Source organism: Coregonus clupeaformis, unplaced genomic scaffold (genome assembly GCF_020615455.1).
Source record: "Coregonus clupeaformis isolate EN_2021a unplaced genomic scaffold, ASM2061545v1 scaf0016, whole genome shotgun sequence".
Classification (NCBI taxonomy): domain Eukaryota; kingdom Metazoa; phylum Chordata; class Actinopteri; order Salmoniformes; family Salmonidae; genus Coregonus; species Coregonus clupeaformis.
In genome coordinates, this window is record NW_025533471.1 from 289590 (window position 1) to 307157 (window position 17568).

General features: G+C 41.5%; 1 protein-coding gene and 1 long non-coding RNA gene across 3 annotated transcripts in view; both read left to right on the plus strand.

Annotated features, from left to right (window-relative positions):
- Window positions 1-17568, plus strand: part of LOC121573950 (opioid-binding protein/cell adhesion molecule-like) — a 196067-nt gene that overhangs the window by 96582 nt on the left and 81917 nt on the right. The window lies entirely within an intron of this gene.
- LOC121573953 lies at window positions 8839-11020 on the plus strand. The gene is made up of 3 exons (XR_006002121.2): window positions 8839-9242; window positions 9753-10261; window positions 10398-11020. It is a non-coding gene; the product is annotated as an uncharacterized LOC121573953 (long non-coding RNA).

The window sequence follows — 17568 nt, forward strand, 5'->3', positions numbered from 1 at the left end:
ACACGCCCCCAGCACTATGTAAATTCAACATCATAAATGTGCTGTTGTATGAAAAGGGCATTTTAAGAGTCTCTGTTGCAAGTAAAGTAAAGAAGATTGTTTATTCAACCTTGAAATGATGCACCTTGGAATAGTTTCTTGGCAGTGTTTATGTAGAGGTGGTGTAATGCTGCACTTTAGTTCTCAAGTAGAAAAGGTTGCTAATGTAATTTAAATGCACTTTAAAGGAATGACAAGACCATCATGGCCAATCCTGTATTATTCTTTGGTGTACCAACACAAATGGGTACTAGCTTAGTGCCACTCATACAGGTGTCTCTCATACACCACACAATCCATACCTGTATGGCATTCCATAAACTTGCCAGTGAACGGAAAGAAGTCCATAGGGCTTAATAGTTGAGGTCATTGATACATAATAAGAGATTCACCATATAATGAGAGCCTCACTATGTCTTGTCCCTGTTTTGTGTGGAACTACCTGAGATTGAACATATAAATCAATTAGATGGCGTGTGGGGTAAAAGAGGCTACAGTAAGCTTATTTGGAAAATACGTTTTACCACAAACAGCCTTGACTGTTTTGTGACAAAGTTATGTATTTATTTTTGGTTTGATTAAACATCCATGCACCCAGGATAAATGAACAGCTGTAATGTATAACTCCTGGATAACTTCCAGTAGGGCTGGGTGATATATTGAATTAATTTGAATTCATGTTTTTGCACGATATTCCAAATGCCTGTCTCGTTTTTATGAGCGTTTATGTCCGCTTGTTCTCATGTTGCATTTTTGGTCTCCTCTCCTTCGCTCCTCTGTGCTGAGTGTACCTTCCCCATTTACACAAGAGATCTGTATATAATGACGAGATGTACGTCTCCGCCCTAACATGGGAGTCCTTGTCCCAAAAAGGCGGGAAGGCAGGCGACAAGTTTAGGTCCAAAATAAGCCCATAGAAACAAATTGGCTTTATTGTGGACAGATTTTAGCGAGTGTGAAACCTCTCGCTTCGGCTCGTCCTCTATGGTTTACACACACACAAAGCCCCTCACCCTGCCTCTACGCCAACAAAGTTGAGAGATCACATCTTCCTCTCTGGCAAGCGGTTTCAACTCGCTATTTGCGTTTGAGGTTTAGTCCAAAATAATCGGTAATATGGACACTAAAACACATTATTTTACTGTAATAGATAAGTTAACTTTTCAAATGAAACACTTTTTACATCTCAACTACTCAAATTGCGCGCAGAGCAGACACTACTAAAACAAGAGTATCAATTAACATTGATTCTGGAAAATGAATGCTCAGTTTGTCGCACGCGACATTGGTACCACGTACCACTAGTATAACAGTCATTGGCTAGAGTGTGTTTTATAAATGTGCAATAAGCATAAAACACAATGATATAAGGAATTGGCAACTCGTTGTCATTCTGAGGAATAAGACAGGCCACTTGATTTCAACATCTGAACAAAGTGGACAAGCTAACATGCTTTTCAAACAGTTGGAGACAGACAGAAGGGTGTGTTCATAATAATTCAACTGTTCAACCTTGTTAGCTTGCAAATAGATCCAAGTTGGCTAAACTTGAAATAAAAATATTAAATGATTAGGTGGCTAATCACTAGCACAAGGGCTTGAGAGGTTGTTGATGAGGCGTGTTAATTTTCTATAGGCTAATGCCTGCTACAAGAAGTGAGTCATTATTAGTGAATGTGCATTATGCATGGTTCTAGTAAAAAAGGGCATTTTCATAGACAGACTTGAAAGCCAGAAAAGTCATTATTGCAAAAAAAGTTTAACTATTTTGATAAAATAATTACATTATTAGTGGGTCTTATGGTTGTGGAAGGCTTATATTTAGCCTTGGTAAAACTTCACGAGCCCTGAATTCATTAGATTATTGCTGTCTGTTTGAAATGCAGTGTATTTGACCTTTTAATTGTACAAAAATGGAGATATATATTGTGAATCACACATAAGTTTGAAAAAACTGAGATATGATTTTTAGGCCATATTGCCCAGCCCTAACTTGCAGACGACAATAGTCTTTCGAATAGTCGACGTGATCACAGGATGGCGTCCCCACAACTGTTAGGCCATATGCACGTCTGCTATCAGCTACTGTTTCACCATTGATCATGAATCTGTTCAGTCAGGGCAATTTCACAAAATGTTTTAGCATAGCGTAGCATTTAGGATAGCATAGTCCAGAATGTCAAATAGAGACTTGGACCCATTGTTGTTTGGATTATTTATTGAGGGCAGCAAAAAACTCTCACACACAATGTGTGTGTGTGTATGTGTGTGTGTGTGTCTGTGCACTGTAAATCTGCCCTAAGCAAAATGTTGACTCTGCGTAACATGGTGACTGAATGATTGCTGATTATATGGGGGATTTGGTAATAACACGGTGTGAGTGGTCATAAAACATTTGTACATTCAATGGTGGCAACGCACATATAATGGTCCTGCAATTATCAGGCAGGTGGCCATTATCAGGCAATATTATTCAATCGTTCTTAGAGTTTTTTACATAACTGAATGCCTTAACTGTGAACTCTGGTAACAAACACACCAGTTCAGAAATTGGGTTTTAGACAACAAATCCAACAACATCCTACCACTTGAATTTGTTTTTCATTATCATTCTAATGATAAAACATCTATAAACAACTATGTTCTGATTTACATTGTGGGCTCAGTTGAGCGAGAGAGAGAGAGAGAGAGAGAGAGAGAGAGATCATTGATTCTATTCCCTTGATCCACACTGGTGAACCAACCCCACCTGGCTTCCCACACAAACCCACTTTCACAAATTATCGTGAAATAGACACAAATTACTTGTGCGAAATGTGTGACACACTCCACACACACACACAGGCAGGCAATAGACTGGGCCCGGCCCTCATTTAAAACCATTGGGGGACTTCACATGTCCGCATGCAGTACGATTCACTAGTGATCTCGTAGACCAGTACTATCGTGGCCAAAGCCTTTCATTAGAACACAGCTCAAAAAAGCAGGCGGAAATGTTTGTTTGTAGCTTGCAACTCAGGGGGATCCATTTGAATGTCACTCTGGGAGATGACATGATGGTTGAAAACAATGTATGAGTATTGTATGAATAATGTTTTCAGGCCATATTTGAAACAGCCTTGCCAGTGCCAATTGCCAAGAAATGAAGACAGCATGAGTGTAAAAACGGTGACTTGTTCATTGGTTCAATTCGTACATAGAACCACAAGCTGCAATAGAACCTAAAGCTGTAATACTACTGTGCAATAACACTGGGATTTCCCATGTGTTCCGAGATTAATGCACTACACTGTATCTCTGGTTTTATATCCACTCCTAGCTGGGGTCACCGGTGGGTCATGTAGGCTAGGTTGGTTTGCTTGCTTTGGGCCTCGCGGGGGCACTTAAATAAGATGACGGTACACTTGTTTGGGGAATAGGAGATTTGTTCGGAGCTGGCTTCACTGGGTGAAAGCATTTGACACCGTGGAAAAGAAAACAGGAAAGAAAGCATCCATCCACCCACACGTTTTCATGCCCCAAATTAACACATCAAAACAGTTAGCTTGTGCACACACACACACACACATCAACCAACCAACCCCACAAACACACACACACACAGGCTGTAAGCTGTTGGGATGGGCTGATGTGCTCTGGGCTCCTGACATGTGGGATGGTGTATGAGCCTTCGGTTAATTGAGCTGGACACAAAACCCAGCCAAGGATCCAGCACCCGCATGAATCATATTAACTTTCTCGCAGCGCCCCACACACAGGGGCCAGACCACTGGGGCGCTAGCTTCTGCACGCCTCATACAAATGTTTTACACAGCACCAGAGTAAATACAATAAATCAAGGCATCAGAGACAAGGGAGGCCCTTGTTTCCCTTTTGCCAGCGAATAACAATAGCTAATCCAATGTACATTATTAGTGTAACAAAGGTGCGTAAAAGTCAGACATTGCTAAGGCGCACAACAACAACGTCTGGGCAAAAGTCGTGTAGTTTTTTTCTAGACTTTCAAAACCATTTATATGTCGGTATAAACTCCCAGCACTTAAGTTAGGACATGACGGCGCCATACAGAAGCATGTTACCTTGAACTAGCAACTCGCTTTGATGGCTAAAAGGAGACAATTTTCAACAACAAAAACGTTGGAATGTACTGAGATAGTGTGAGATTTGTGTAGCTGCCAATATTTCACATGTAAAGGCAGTGACATAATGGCATTCATAATTTTGATGAAATGGTTTCTCAGGGACCTTGAATCCCCCCCAAAATCTGTTTCTGTCAGATACATGTTTTCATAAAGATACAGTAGACATACCCAGTGCTCCAACAGTGAATAGGTAAATACATACTGTATACACGACTGCATCATTCATTTAATTCTAGGAACCAAATGAGACGAATATAATTAAGTTCATACATAGCCCTATCTTCCACGCTTACATCTCCTCCATTTTCTCTCTAGCAGCATAACATATCAGTACATCTGTCTACACTGGACCAAACTAGTAATTGTGTTATAATTACATCCATGGCAAGCATGAAAGTCCCCTTGTTACCACCTAACCAAGGGGAGGGTACAAATAATCGGAGATGGAGGGAATAATTATTGCACAATTAATGGACAATTAAAGTAATCGGTTGGATTTGCCAGGGCCTAAAAATGAAGTGTGACAGACCAACAGTCATTCTGATTGCTCGTAGCATGCTGCAGTCGGATTAGCTCCTGAGCTGAAAATCACCTTGTCTTCTCGAGGAACAGACACACACAAATGAAGTTGCACTTTGAAAAAATACCCATTAGGCTTCTTTAAAGTCACAGCGTCCGGGATGGCATGGAGGTGGCGCATTATGATTCAGCTGCCAATTATGATTCAGCTCAATTAGCTCCTCCATTTACTATATTTTATACTTTGGCATTCCTTGTCTCTGTACCCCAGTTTAAACATGTCATAGACAAGGATATGTAAGATACACTGCAGACAGACCGGCATGATATTTATGTCCGGATGTGTCCCAATTAAAATTCCTCACACCCTCCACCATAACCGACAATGTGCTGAAAGGCATCAATTGTCTCAATAAAAATAAATAACAATTATTTGCTTTGCTGATACGCAGCATGATAAATGAACGGGACTACTTCCTACAAATGTTGAGCAATTTTCGTTTTTTAAACAACTAATTGACCAATGTCGGTTCAATTATTTGAATTCCATTTCATATTTATTTTTTCAGGTGAGCTCAATGCGCTCATTGCGCAGTTTCTCTAGAGAAATCAGATCATGCCCGAACTGTGTGATGTAGTAGGGAGTTGTAGTTTCCAACAGGCCAACATTCTACATAGTTTAGCACAGATAATGTGGTAATTAACTACAATGACCATAATACATTGTGCGCCTACTTGTCCGGTCTTTGTGTTTCTCTTGTGTCTGCTATGTTAAGTTAGTGTGAGCAGACATGGAGAGAAGAGACAGAATAATGTGCGATCAAGAGGGAGAGCAGTTCCTTCGCGATGTATCTCTACCGGAAAATACATTATCTAAGTGATTGTTAGTTGGCATTCAGCAGTCATAAAAGTATGACTTATTTAATTTGAAGAACTACTAAATAGTGATTTTGTCAAACAGAATAGGCAGCAGCTCTATAGAGATGAGATGATGACTTGGAATTCAATAATAAAGTCATCAAATAAAACAAATGTAATATACACAACAACTGAAATATGTTATTAAAGTAAAGTACTGTGAACAAATGATGGTTAATAAGTGATAAGCAGTAATGGGCAGTCACTACCATTATGGGACTTTCATTCATTGTTTTATTCTGTGTTGTTACAGCATTCAACCCACATACAGTTGAAGTCGGAAGTTTACATACACTTAGGTTGGAGTCATTAAAACTTGTTTTTCAACCAATACACAAATTTCTTGTTAACAAACTTTAGTTTTGGCAAGTCGGTTAGGACATCTTCTTTGTGCATGACACAAGTAATCTTTCCAAAAATTGTTTACGGACAGATTATTTCACATATAATTCACTGTATCACAATTCCAGTGGGTCAGAAGTTTACATACACTAAGTTGACTGTGCCTTTAAACAGCTTGGGAAATTCCAGAAAATGATGTCATGGCTTTAGAAGCTTCTGGTAGGCTAATTGACATCATTTGAGTCAATTGGAGGTGTACCTGTGGATGTATTTCAAGGTCTACCTTCAAACTCAGTGCCTCTTTGCTTGACATCATGGGAAAATCAAAAGAAATCAGCCAAGACCTCAGAAATTTTTTTTGTAGACCTCCACAAGTCTGGTTCATCCTTGGGAACAATTTCCAAACGCCTGAAGGTACCACGTTCATCTGTACAAACAATAGTACGCAAGTATAAACACCATGGGACCACGCAGCCATCATACCGCTCAGGAAGGAGACGCGTTCTGTCTCCTACAGATGAACGTACTTTGGTGCAAAAAGTGCAAATCAATCCCAGAACAACAGCAAAGGACCTTGTGAAGATGCTAGAGGAAACAGGTACAAAAGTATCTATATCCACAGTAAAATGAGTCCTATATCGACATAACCTGAAAGACCGCTCAGCAAGGAAGAAGCCACTGCTCCAAAACCGCCATAAAAACGCCAGACTACGGTTTGCAACTGCACATGGGGACAAAGATCATACTTTTTGGAGAAATGTCCTCTGGTCTGATGAAACACATATAGAACTGTTTGGCCATAATGACCATCGTTATGTTTGGAGAAAAAAGGGGCATGCTTGCAAGCCGAAGAACACCATCCCAACCGTGATGCACGGGGGTGGCAGCATCATGCTGTGGGGGTGCTTTGCTACAGGAGGGACTGGTGCACTTCACAAAATAGATGGCATCATGAGGAAGGAAAATGTGTGCATATATTGAAGCAACATCTCAAGACATCAGTCAGGAAGTTAAAGCTTGGTCGCAAATGGGTCTTCCAAATGGACAATGACCCCAAGCATACTTCCAAACGTGTGGCAAAATGGCTTAAGGACAGCAAAGTCAAGGTATTGGCGTGGCCATCACAAAGCCCTGACCTCAATCATATAGAACATTTGTGGGCAGAACTGAAAAAGCGTGTGCAAGCAAGGAGGCCTACAAACCTGACTCAGTTACACCAGCTCTGTCAGAAGAAATGGGCCAAAATTCACCCAACTTATTGTGGGAAGCGTGTGGAAGGCTACCCGAAACGTTTGACCCAAGTTAAACAATTTAAAGGCAATGCTACCAAATACTAATTGAGTGTATGTAAACTTCTGACCCACTGGGAATGTGATGAAAGAAATAAAAGCTGAAATAAATCATTCTCTCTACTATTATTCTGACATTTCATATTCTTAAAATAAAGTGGTGATCCTAACTGACCAAAGACAGGCATTATTACTAGGATTAAATGTCAGGAATTGTGAAAAACTGAGTTTAAATGTATTTGGCTAAGGTGTATGTAAACTTCCGACTTCAACTGTAATGCATAGTGCATTTAATGTTGAAAAAAAGTATCAAAACCGAAATAAATTAAAAAAGATTATTTTTTATTAACCGAAACCAAACCAACCTCAAAAAACCGACCTCACTATTAGCTAGTTTTCCTAATTCTCCGCTTCTGATTGGTTGGCATGACAAAGGCTAAGCGGCTAGTTGGTTCTAATGGCCCTGTGATCCTATAAATAACGTACCTTGGTTGCCTTTCCATCGATCACAGCCTTGAACCCGTGTAGTGCCAGCTAGGCTTGTAAGGCTGACCTGACTGCATGCCTGGCTGCAGTGTTCTGTTCAAGACCACCTAAAGCGAGACCGATTCAAGACCATGACTGGAGCAAATTGAGTCTGAGTCAAGACCAAGACCAGATAAAGACATCTGCCATTCAACTGTATTAGGGCAAAGTTTTGGAGTGACAGTGCAATCAACCAATCACATTTTGACTTAATGGGTGGGACCATTTTTACAAAAACGTATGGAAACTTCTGCCTTATGCAATAGCGAGCAGTAGTTTTCCCATGGTCTAGCTAGCTAGCTTTTGTTATCGGCTAGTTTGCAGCGGCGGCAGCAGGTGTTCTCAAAGAGGATGTTGTTGCTTTTCAAGAATAACTTTACACAATAAATTCAGTTTCAAATGATCATCATCTGGTGAGTGGAACTGTTCATTGCAGCACGCTTGCTGTTGTTAACCATCTCTGTGTGTGAAACATTGTTGCATTTAAAGTGGAACTGACAGCATTTTAGCAGCATGAAATCGTATTAAATCTGTTCATACAAACCCCCAGGAAGATTATGACACATTTTAAAACATTTTCTGACAAGCAACCATTTAGATATGGTCATTTTCACGTTTTCATAAATGTGATATGTCGCAAGTGACGACTTCACAGGAGAAGCATTTGAACGTTTTTTTAAATTTCTTTAAATCAAAATGCGTTTTTTGGCAGAAATGCCTTCTGGAACATTTGAACTTTAATGTGTCTTAATAACCAACTTGTATGCCATCTGTAAATACGAATAAAGTTGTTCAATTACGAGCCTAGTTGGTTTAGCCACAGGAAAAGACAGGAACCTTCCCGCTAGCCATGATTGGCTGAGATAATGGGTGGGCTGGACATGCCGATAGATGAGTTTCGGATTGGTCAGTGGGAAATGGTTGTGATGGACTACTTTCAGGAGGACGACGGTACCATGCTGGCTCTTTCTGACTCTGAAAATGAATCAGATGATGAGGAAATCCCTGATTTAAGTTAAAACATTTTAATTAAAGAAGACATTGTAGAGTCTTCTGATGACAGTGATGGGGAAGAAATGGCGATCAACAGTGTTGTTGTCACGGAAGAAGTTGATCGAGTTTTGAAATCAGTTGAATGTCTGGTAGAAGCAGAGGGTGATAAGGAGTTGAATACAATTCTGGCGTTTGATTGCAAATGCAGAGGGAGTCGAAAAGAGAACACAGAAGGCTGTTGTATAAAACACCTGTCTCCGGATAACATCTTCAAAATAAGGACAACCATTGCATCAGTGACAGAGAGGGAGAAAGATCTGATGATTCTTATAGCATTGCACACGGTCAGTGTGAACCAGAGTGACTTGACACAACAGCCTAAACAAGCTGTACAAACAAAACGGAAACGACACAGGACGTCTTATTTAATGAAAGGGGTTGCAGTCTCCCGTGAAGCGTTCATCCATGTATACGGGTAAGAGTCTAGCTACAGTTTCAGATATTATACATTTCTAATTTTGTCAGAAAGTTGTTTTCATTGCAAGTTATTGTTTAGCTAGCTAGCTAGATGTCTAAACAAAAGACCCCAAGTTAAAGCGTACTGTTAGCTAGCTAGCTGATGTTAGATGGCTGCCTCACTAGCTAATATTAGGTTTATGATCTGTGTAGTAATATTATCTCAGCAAGCCATTAGAATTGCTAGTTATAGCCTAATGTTAGCTAGTTATAGCCTAACTAGCTAACATTGAACCTATTTGGTTAACTTTAGGTAGCTATGACAATCGGTTTGTATTGCTAGTACTCTATGGATTAGGATTATGGTTCATTGTTTAGCTAGCTAGCTAGCTACATGTCTAAACAAAATACTTGGATTTCGCCAAATGATTACCTGGCCAATCAAGTTAGCCAGGTGTGTCTGACGGTGATTACGGCTATCTATTATATAATAATGCTAAAATATTTTTGTCTGGAATTTGTCTTTCAGCATCAGTAGAACACGCCTGACTCTCCTCCAACAGTCAACAAGTCAACTACTTGATTGATGAAGGCATGTCATCCAGCAAAGGCAGCAGCACAGTCATCAACTACATGCACCATTTCTTCACCAACTATGGAGTTGGGGAAACATGTGGACCTGAATTGTGATGACTGCAGTGGCCAAAACAAGAACAAGTTTGTGCTCTGGTATTGTGCCTGGCAGACCATGCACAAGCTCCACCACAGTCTGGACCTTCACTTCCTGATCACAGGCCACACCAAGTTTGCCCCCGAATGGTGCTTCGGCCTCGTCAAGCAGCACTTCAGAAAGACCAGAGTGAACACTTTGTCCGAGATTGCTTGTGTTGTGAAGGACAGCACTGTGACAGGGGTCAACATCCCACAGCTGGTTGGACTGGAGAATGGTACGGTGGTGGTGGAAAGCTATGGCTGGCAACAACACCTGACTCCGTACTTCAGGCCGCTGCCACAGATCAAGTAGTACCAGCACTTCAGGTGAATATCATTTTCATTGCATTGTATGAGGTTATTCTTCTTATCTAAACTTGGGAGGTGAATTGATGTTATGCAAGGTTGTAATGTATTCTCTTTTTTTTGTTATATCCTGTTTTAAATCTTCAATGCTCTGGAGCCTGGTGTTGTTGTCGCCAAGGAGCGTTCGGACTCAGTCAGGACCAGGTTTCAGCTGCTGCGCAACGCTGACGTCCTTCCTCCCATAGATGGTCTGCGTGTACAAGCACCACCTGGACTGGACACAGCTAGACAAACGTATACTTTTGAGAAGATCAGGGAGTTTTGCGACGAAGAGGCTATGGACATCACATGCCCTGCACCAAAGTCAAGGGCAGGACACAAACAGGCTCTCCGAATATAGATTCCCTTGTTCAAGTGTGGTTCGGATGGACCAGTTCATCACTGGGGGCGAGTTCCCAGTCATCAGAAGAAGACAAAAATAAATGTGGATGCTGCCATGATAATCATGAATGAATTGTGAATAATGATGAGTGAGAAAGTTAGAAGCATAAACATCATACTTCCCAAAAATCATGTTTTGGGGGCATGATCTTTGTGCATCTGTAACTTTCTCACTCATCATTAATCACGATTCATTAATGATTGCCATGGTTAATGTAGAAGTGTTCAGAAACATATATTATATGTTTATTTACAAGTGACTGCAAAATGACATAATCCATTATTTACCATTAATGTTTATTTGGCACAACATAATCTGAAACACAACCAAAACAAACTACAAATACATCCAACAAGTTTGTAGAGTCACAAGCTTGATGTAGTCATTGTGTGCTAGGAATATGGGACCAAATACTACACTTTTGACTAAATGCAATGACACCTTCAAATGGGGGGACTAGATACATAAAGTGCATACATTTCTAAAAGGTAAAACAGATATGTATGAAAATACCATGAAATGAAAGGTGACATTCAGTACTGTCACCTCATATAAAACATTTGATCTCAAATTGAAAATGCTGGAGTAGAGCCAAATTCAATGTTTTAGCTTCACTGTCCAAATAAATAAAATCATATTTATGTGAACTAACTAATAGGCTATCATATGTAACGGTGAGAGAAACAAAATGGACTTCATAGCCATAGACGATCGGGTAGGACCCCTACTAAGGCAGGCTAGTCTACCCGTCTTCACATCTGGCATCACGAACGAGATTGAAATAATCCTTTAATACAGCCCCCTAAAAGCTAAGCGCTGTACTACGAGTTAAAGGTCCCAGGCCTTTGAGGGCTCAAACATGGCCGAGCAAGAAGATTTAGATAAATAGTTTGAAAGGCTACAGGTTAGGCTGTCAGAAGAATCTAGTGCCTTGCCGCAGGCAAGACGAGAAAAAATAAGATATCCTCAGGGAGAGCCTAAATGTGTGGCAAAGACAGGAGATGTACATGCATGGCTGGGGCCTGCAAAGAAAGACGTTTATGTGGTAGGGGACATCCATGGATACAGTTGGAACGAGATCCAAAGACTCCAGAGGAAGTCCCCACCATTGGTCCTGTCCTCACTGCTACGAAGACAAGTGCCCAACCTGGACCAGGTCAGCTGCGGGGTGTGGGGCCGCAGCTGAAAAAGTTGACTTATCAGTGAAAATGTCTGAAGATTCAAAGTGCTATTCCGCCGCATCAAGAACCCTAGGGATGGCGAGAGAGTGTGGTAGCTAGTCGTGCCTGAGCCACTGTGTCTCCGAGTGAGGGAAGCACCCTTGAGATGATGAGACAGAGCTATTACTGGCCCACAATGAGTAAGGATGTCCAGAGCTGGTTGAAGCAGTGCAAAGGCTGTGCTTGGGCAAGAAGACAAGAGAAAGCAGTGTTCATAAGGCCAGGACACTGTACAGTCCAGTCACCCAACAGAGAACACATGATCTGTAGTGACAGACTACACTAACCTTGTATACATTCCACATGCCATTCCACACAGACACTTGGGGTGGTCAGGGGGAAGGAGCCATAGATGGGGAGAATGTAGCACAGGGTGTAGTCCGGGAGAAGGGGTATTCAGATAATGTTCAAAGGGTAAGACGCCCATGGGGAGGTAATACGGCTAACATTCCGGTGGGGAATAGAGATGAGTATGTAAAAAGTTGCAGCAATGTATTATGTTTTCCTTGTGTTCCAGGACCTGGGTGGCTGGAGGAGGGTCACTGGTATGTCAGGGTTTAGCAGGGGGGAATGTAACAGAGAGAAACAAAATGGACTTCATAGCCTTTCCCCTGGGAACTAATATACAGTGGGGAGAACAAGTATTTGATACACTGCCGATTTTGCAGGTTTTCCTACTTACAAAGCATGTAGAGGTCTGTAATTTATCTCATAGGTACACTTCAACTGTGAGAGACGGAATCTAAAACAAAAATCCTGAAAATCACATTGTATGATTTTTAAGTAATTAATTTACATTTTATTGCATGACATAAGTATTTGATACATCAGAAAAGCAGAACTTAATATTTGGTACAGAAACCTTTGTTTGCAATTACAGAGATCATACGTTTCCTGTAGGTCTTGACCAGGTTTGCACACACTGCAGCAGGGATTTTGGCCCACTCCTCCATACAGACCTTCTCCAGATCCTTCAGGTTTCGGGGCTGTCGCTGGGCAATACAGACTTTCAGTTCCCTCCAAAGATTTTCTATTGGGTTCTGGTCTGGAGACTGGCTAGGCCACTCCAGGACCTTGAGATGCTTCTTACGGAGCCACTCCTTAGTTGCCCTGGCTGTGTGTTTCGGGTCGTTGTCATGCTGGAAGACCCAGCCACGACCCATCTTCAATGCTCTTACTGAGGGAAGGAGGTTGTTGGCCAAGATCTCGCAATACATGGCCCCATCCATCCTCCCCTCAGTACGGTGCAGTCGTCCTGTCCCCTTTGCAGAAAAGCATCCCCAAGGAATGATGTTTCCACCTCCATGCTTCACGGTTGGGATGGTGTTCTTGGGGTTGTACTCATCCTTCTTCTTCCTCCAAACACGGGGAGTGGAGTTTAGACCAAAAAGCTCTATTTTTGTCTCATCAGACCACATGACCTTCTCCCATTCCTCCTCTGGATCATCCAGATGGTCATTGGCAAACTTCAGACGGGCCTGGACATGCGCTGGCTTGAGCAGGGGAGCAGCGCACGCAAGGTTGCGTGCGCTGCAGGATTTTAATCCATGACGGCGTAGTGTGTTACTAATGGTTTTCTTTGAGACTGTGGTCCCAGCTCTCTTCAGGTCATTGACCAGGTCCTGCCGTGTAGTTCTGGGCTGATCCCTCACCTTCCTCATGATCATTGATGCCCCACGAGGTGAGATCTTGCATGGAGCCCCAGACCGAGGGTGATTGACCGTCATCTTGAACTTCTTCCATTTTCTAATAATTGTGCCAACAGCTGTTGCCTTCTCACAAAGCTGCTTGCCTATTATCCTGTAGCCCATTCCAACCTTTTGCAGGTCTACAATTTTATCCCTGATGTCCTTACACAGCTCTCTGGTCTTGGCCATTGTGGAGAGGTTGGAGTCTGTTTGATTGAGTGTGTGGACAGGTGTCTTTTATACAGGTAACGAGTTCAAACAGGTGCAGTTAATACAGGTAATGAGTGGAGAACAGGAGGGCTTCTTAAAGAAAAACTAACAGGTCTGTGAGAGCCGGAATTCTTACTGGTTGGTAGGTGATCAAATACTTATGTCATGCAATAAAATGCAAATTAATTACTTAAAAATCATACAATGTGATTTTCTGGATTTTTGTTTTAGATTTCGTCTCTCACAGTTGAAGTGTACCTATGATAAAAATTACAGACCTCTACATGCTTTGCAAAATCGGCAGTGTATCAAATACTTGTTCTCCCCACTGTATATAGCTTGAGGAACTGTGTTCGTTAATGGACAGTTTTATCAACCAGTCAAGAGTTATATAAGCTTTGGTGTTAGCCAATATTATCGTGAGACGGGAGAAGAGGTGCGAAGCGTGCAGCTAGAGAAAGGATGATGCTTGTGAATATGCTCGGCACAGAAGACAACGAAAAAGTTTGATAAAAATAACGAAACAACGTGAGTTTAGCTGTAACGTTGTTGCAATCAAAGGTAGAATGCGAAGAGACATTATTGTGCACTAATATAAAGGAAAACTGGAAAACTTAACAACCTTGTAAACTGAGAAGTGTTAGCAAGCTTCAAAGAACTACCGCTGCTCCAATCGTTAGCTCCTGCCTGATACGCTGCTGGTACTCAGTTTATTTTTTATGCATAGTCACTTTAACTCTACCCACATGTACATATTACCTCAATTATCTCGACTAACCGGTGCCCCCGCACATTGACTCTGTACCGGTACCCCCTGTATATAGCCGCCCTACTGTTATCTTATTTTACTGCTGCTCTTTAATTATTTTCTATTTTTTACTTCAATATTTTTCTATTTATTTTTTTAACTGCATTGTTGGTTAAGTGCTTGTAAGTAAGCATTTCACTGTAATGTCTACACCTGTTGTATTCGGTGCATGTGGCAAATAACATTTTATTTGATTTGAGATGCATGACTGGACAACCACATTGTGACTGCAGTAATCAATGTACTATATAATTATCATCAGGTGTGTATGTATATTATTTTTAAAGGAACTGTCTTAATCACACCACCAATAGAGTTAGCCAAGATGAGGGGAAACCAAGCAGACATGGGCATAGACAGGAAAGAGGCTAGACAAAGAAACCATAGTGGCTCAAGGTCAAGGGAGGGTGGCTATTTGAATAAAGACGGGGTTCCTATATGATATGAGAAGATGAAGCTGTATAAAAAGAGAGCTCAGAGTCTGGGACTGGCAGTTGCTCCACGGACCAGCTCGGCTTGTTACTTTGTAATCAAGTCTATTCTGAACTCACAAGCTCCAGTGTCTGAGAGATATCTTTGAGAAGTATTTCCACGACAAAGGATCTCCCATCTCTACAGAGGAACTCTGGAGCTCTGTCAGAGTGACCACCAGGTTCTTGGTCACCTCCCTGACATTTTACATTTTAGGCATTTAGCAGAGCATTATCCAGAGCGACTTACAGTTAGTGAGTGCATACATTTTTTCATACTAGCCCCCCGTGGGAATCGAACCCACAGCCCTGGCGTCGCAAACACCATGCTCTACCAACTGAGCTACACGGGGCCTCAAAGAATCAAATCATTAACAGATTATTTGATGAGTCAGACAAGCAGAAGGAATATAGCCAGTAAACGTAAGCACTTACAATCACAATCCCTTCTCCCTTGATTGCTCAGTTTGGCCGGGTGGACAGTTCTAGGAAGAGTCTTGGTGGTTCCAAACTTAATCCATTGAAGAATGATGGAAGCCACTGTGTTCATGGGAACCTTCAATGCTGAAGACATTCTTTGGTACCCTTCCCGAGATCTGTGCCTCGACACAAGCCTGTCTCGGAGATCTATGGACAATTACTTCGACCTCATGGCTTGGTTTTTGCTCTGACGTGCACGGTCAACTGTGGGACTTTATATAGACAGGTGTGTGCCTTTCCAAATCATGTCCAATCAATTGAATTTACCACAGTTGGTCTCCAGTCCAGTTGTAGAAACATCTCAAGGATGATCAATGGAAACAGGATGCATTTCGAGTCTCATAGCGAAGGGTCTGAATACTTATGTAAATAAGGTATTTCTGTTTTTTGGGGGGTATTGTGTGTAGATTGATGAGGAAAAAACATAATTTAATCAATTTTAGAATAAGGCTGTAACGTAACAAAATGTGGAAAAAGTCAAGGTGTCTGAATACTTTCCGAATGCACTGTATATCATACTTTGACTAAAACGATGACTTATTGTCTGAAATCGTTGTGCAGCATCACCGGTATGCACTAGGCATCATTTGTCGGCTGAAAAAATTGGATTTTCACTGATGTGGGCATTTGAAGACATGATCCGGTACTTTGGCGACTAGGAAGTATTTTTTGAACTTCTGCTTTGGGCTGGATGTGTCAATGTGTAATTCATACATGCATAGTCAATGAGCAGAATTACTGACTTACCTCTATTAGCCATGGAATCCCTAGTTTGAAAGCAACTGTTTTCTGGAAAGTGTGCGGCACCATTTTCCTTACATTTACCCCCACGTGGGCCAGCCCTCTAGCAATTAGAGTTTCAGCCAATGAGCTTCAGCCCCTCGCCATTTGAGTGACAGCTAGCAAGACGCATGCACAGAGTGAGCAATGACATGGTGCACATATCTGCACATTTATGACGTAGTACGCAATTTTCGGGGACCACTAACAAACTGAAATGGTCCACCCACGCAGACAGTGTGGTGAAGAAGGCGCAACAGAGTCTCTTCAACCTCAGGAGGCTAAAGAAATTTGGCTTGGCACCTAAAACCTCACAAACTTTTACAGATGCACAATTGAGAGCATCCTGTCAGGCTGTATCACCGCCTAGTATGGCAACTGCACCGCCCGCAACCACAGGGCTCTCCAGAGGGTGGTGTGGTCTGCCGAACACATTACCGGGAGCAAACTACCCGCCCTCCAAGACACCTACAGCACACAATGTCACAGGAAGGCCAAAAAGATCATCAAGGACATCAACCACCCAAGCCACTGCCTGTTCACCCCACTATCATCCAGAAGGCGAGGTCAGTACAGGTGCATCAAAGCTGGGACCGAGAGACTGAAAAACAGCCATCAGACTGTTAAATAGCCATCACTAGCACATTAGAGGCTGCTGCTGCCTATATAAATCACTGGCCACTTTAAGAAATGGAATGCTAGTCACTTTAATGTTTACATATCTTGCATTACTCATCTCATATGTATATACTTTATTCTATAATATGCTACTGTATTGTAGTCCATGCCGCTCTGTCATTGCTCGTCCATATATGCATATATTGTTAATTCCATTCCTTACTTAGATTTGTGTGTATTGGGTATATGTTGTGAAGTTGTTAGATATTACTTGTTAGATATTACTGGACTGTCGGAGCTAGAAGCACAAGCATTTCGCTACACCTGCAATAACATCTGTTAAACACGTGTATGTGACAAATAAAATTTGATTTGATACTGGCTAAAAAGTATACAAAAGTACCAGAGAATGTCTTTAACTTCAGAGTTGTTGCTCAGGTTGGCAAACACTTATATTGTGCAAGTTTTATGCATGTTTTTCAGGAGTTATTCTTAAAATTGCATTTGCTGCCTTATCTTTAAAAAGAAATGCCAGGGGTTAAAACAGCAGTTTCATTGCACTTATAAGTATATGTGGTAATATATGTATGTATATGCCTATGCTTTTCCCAT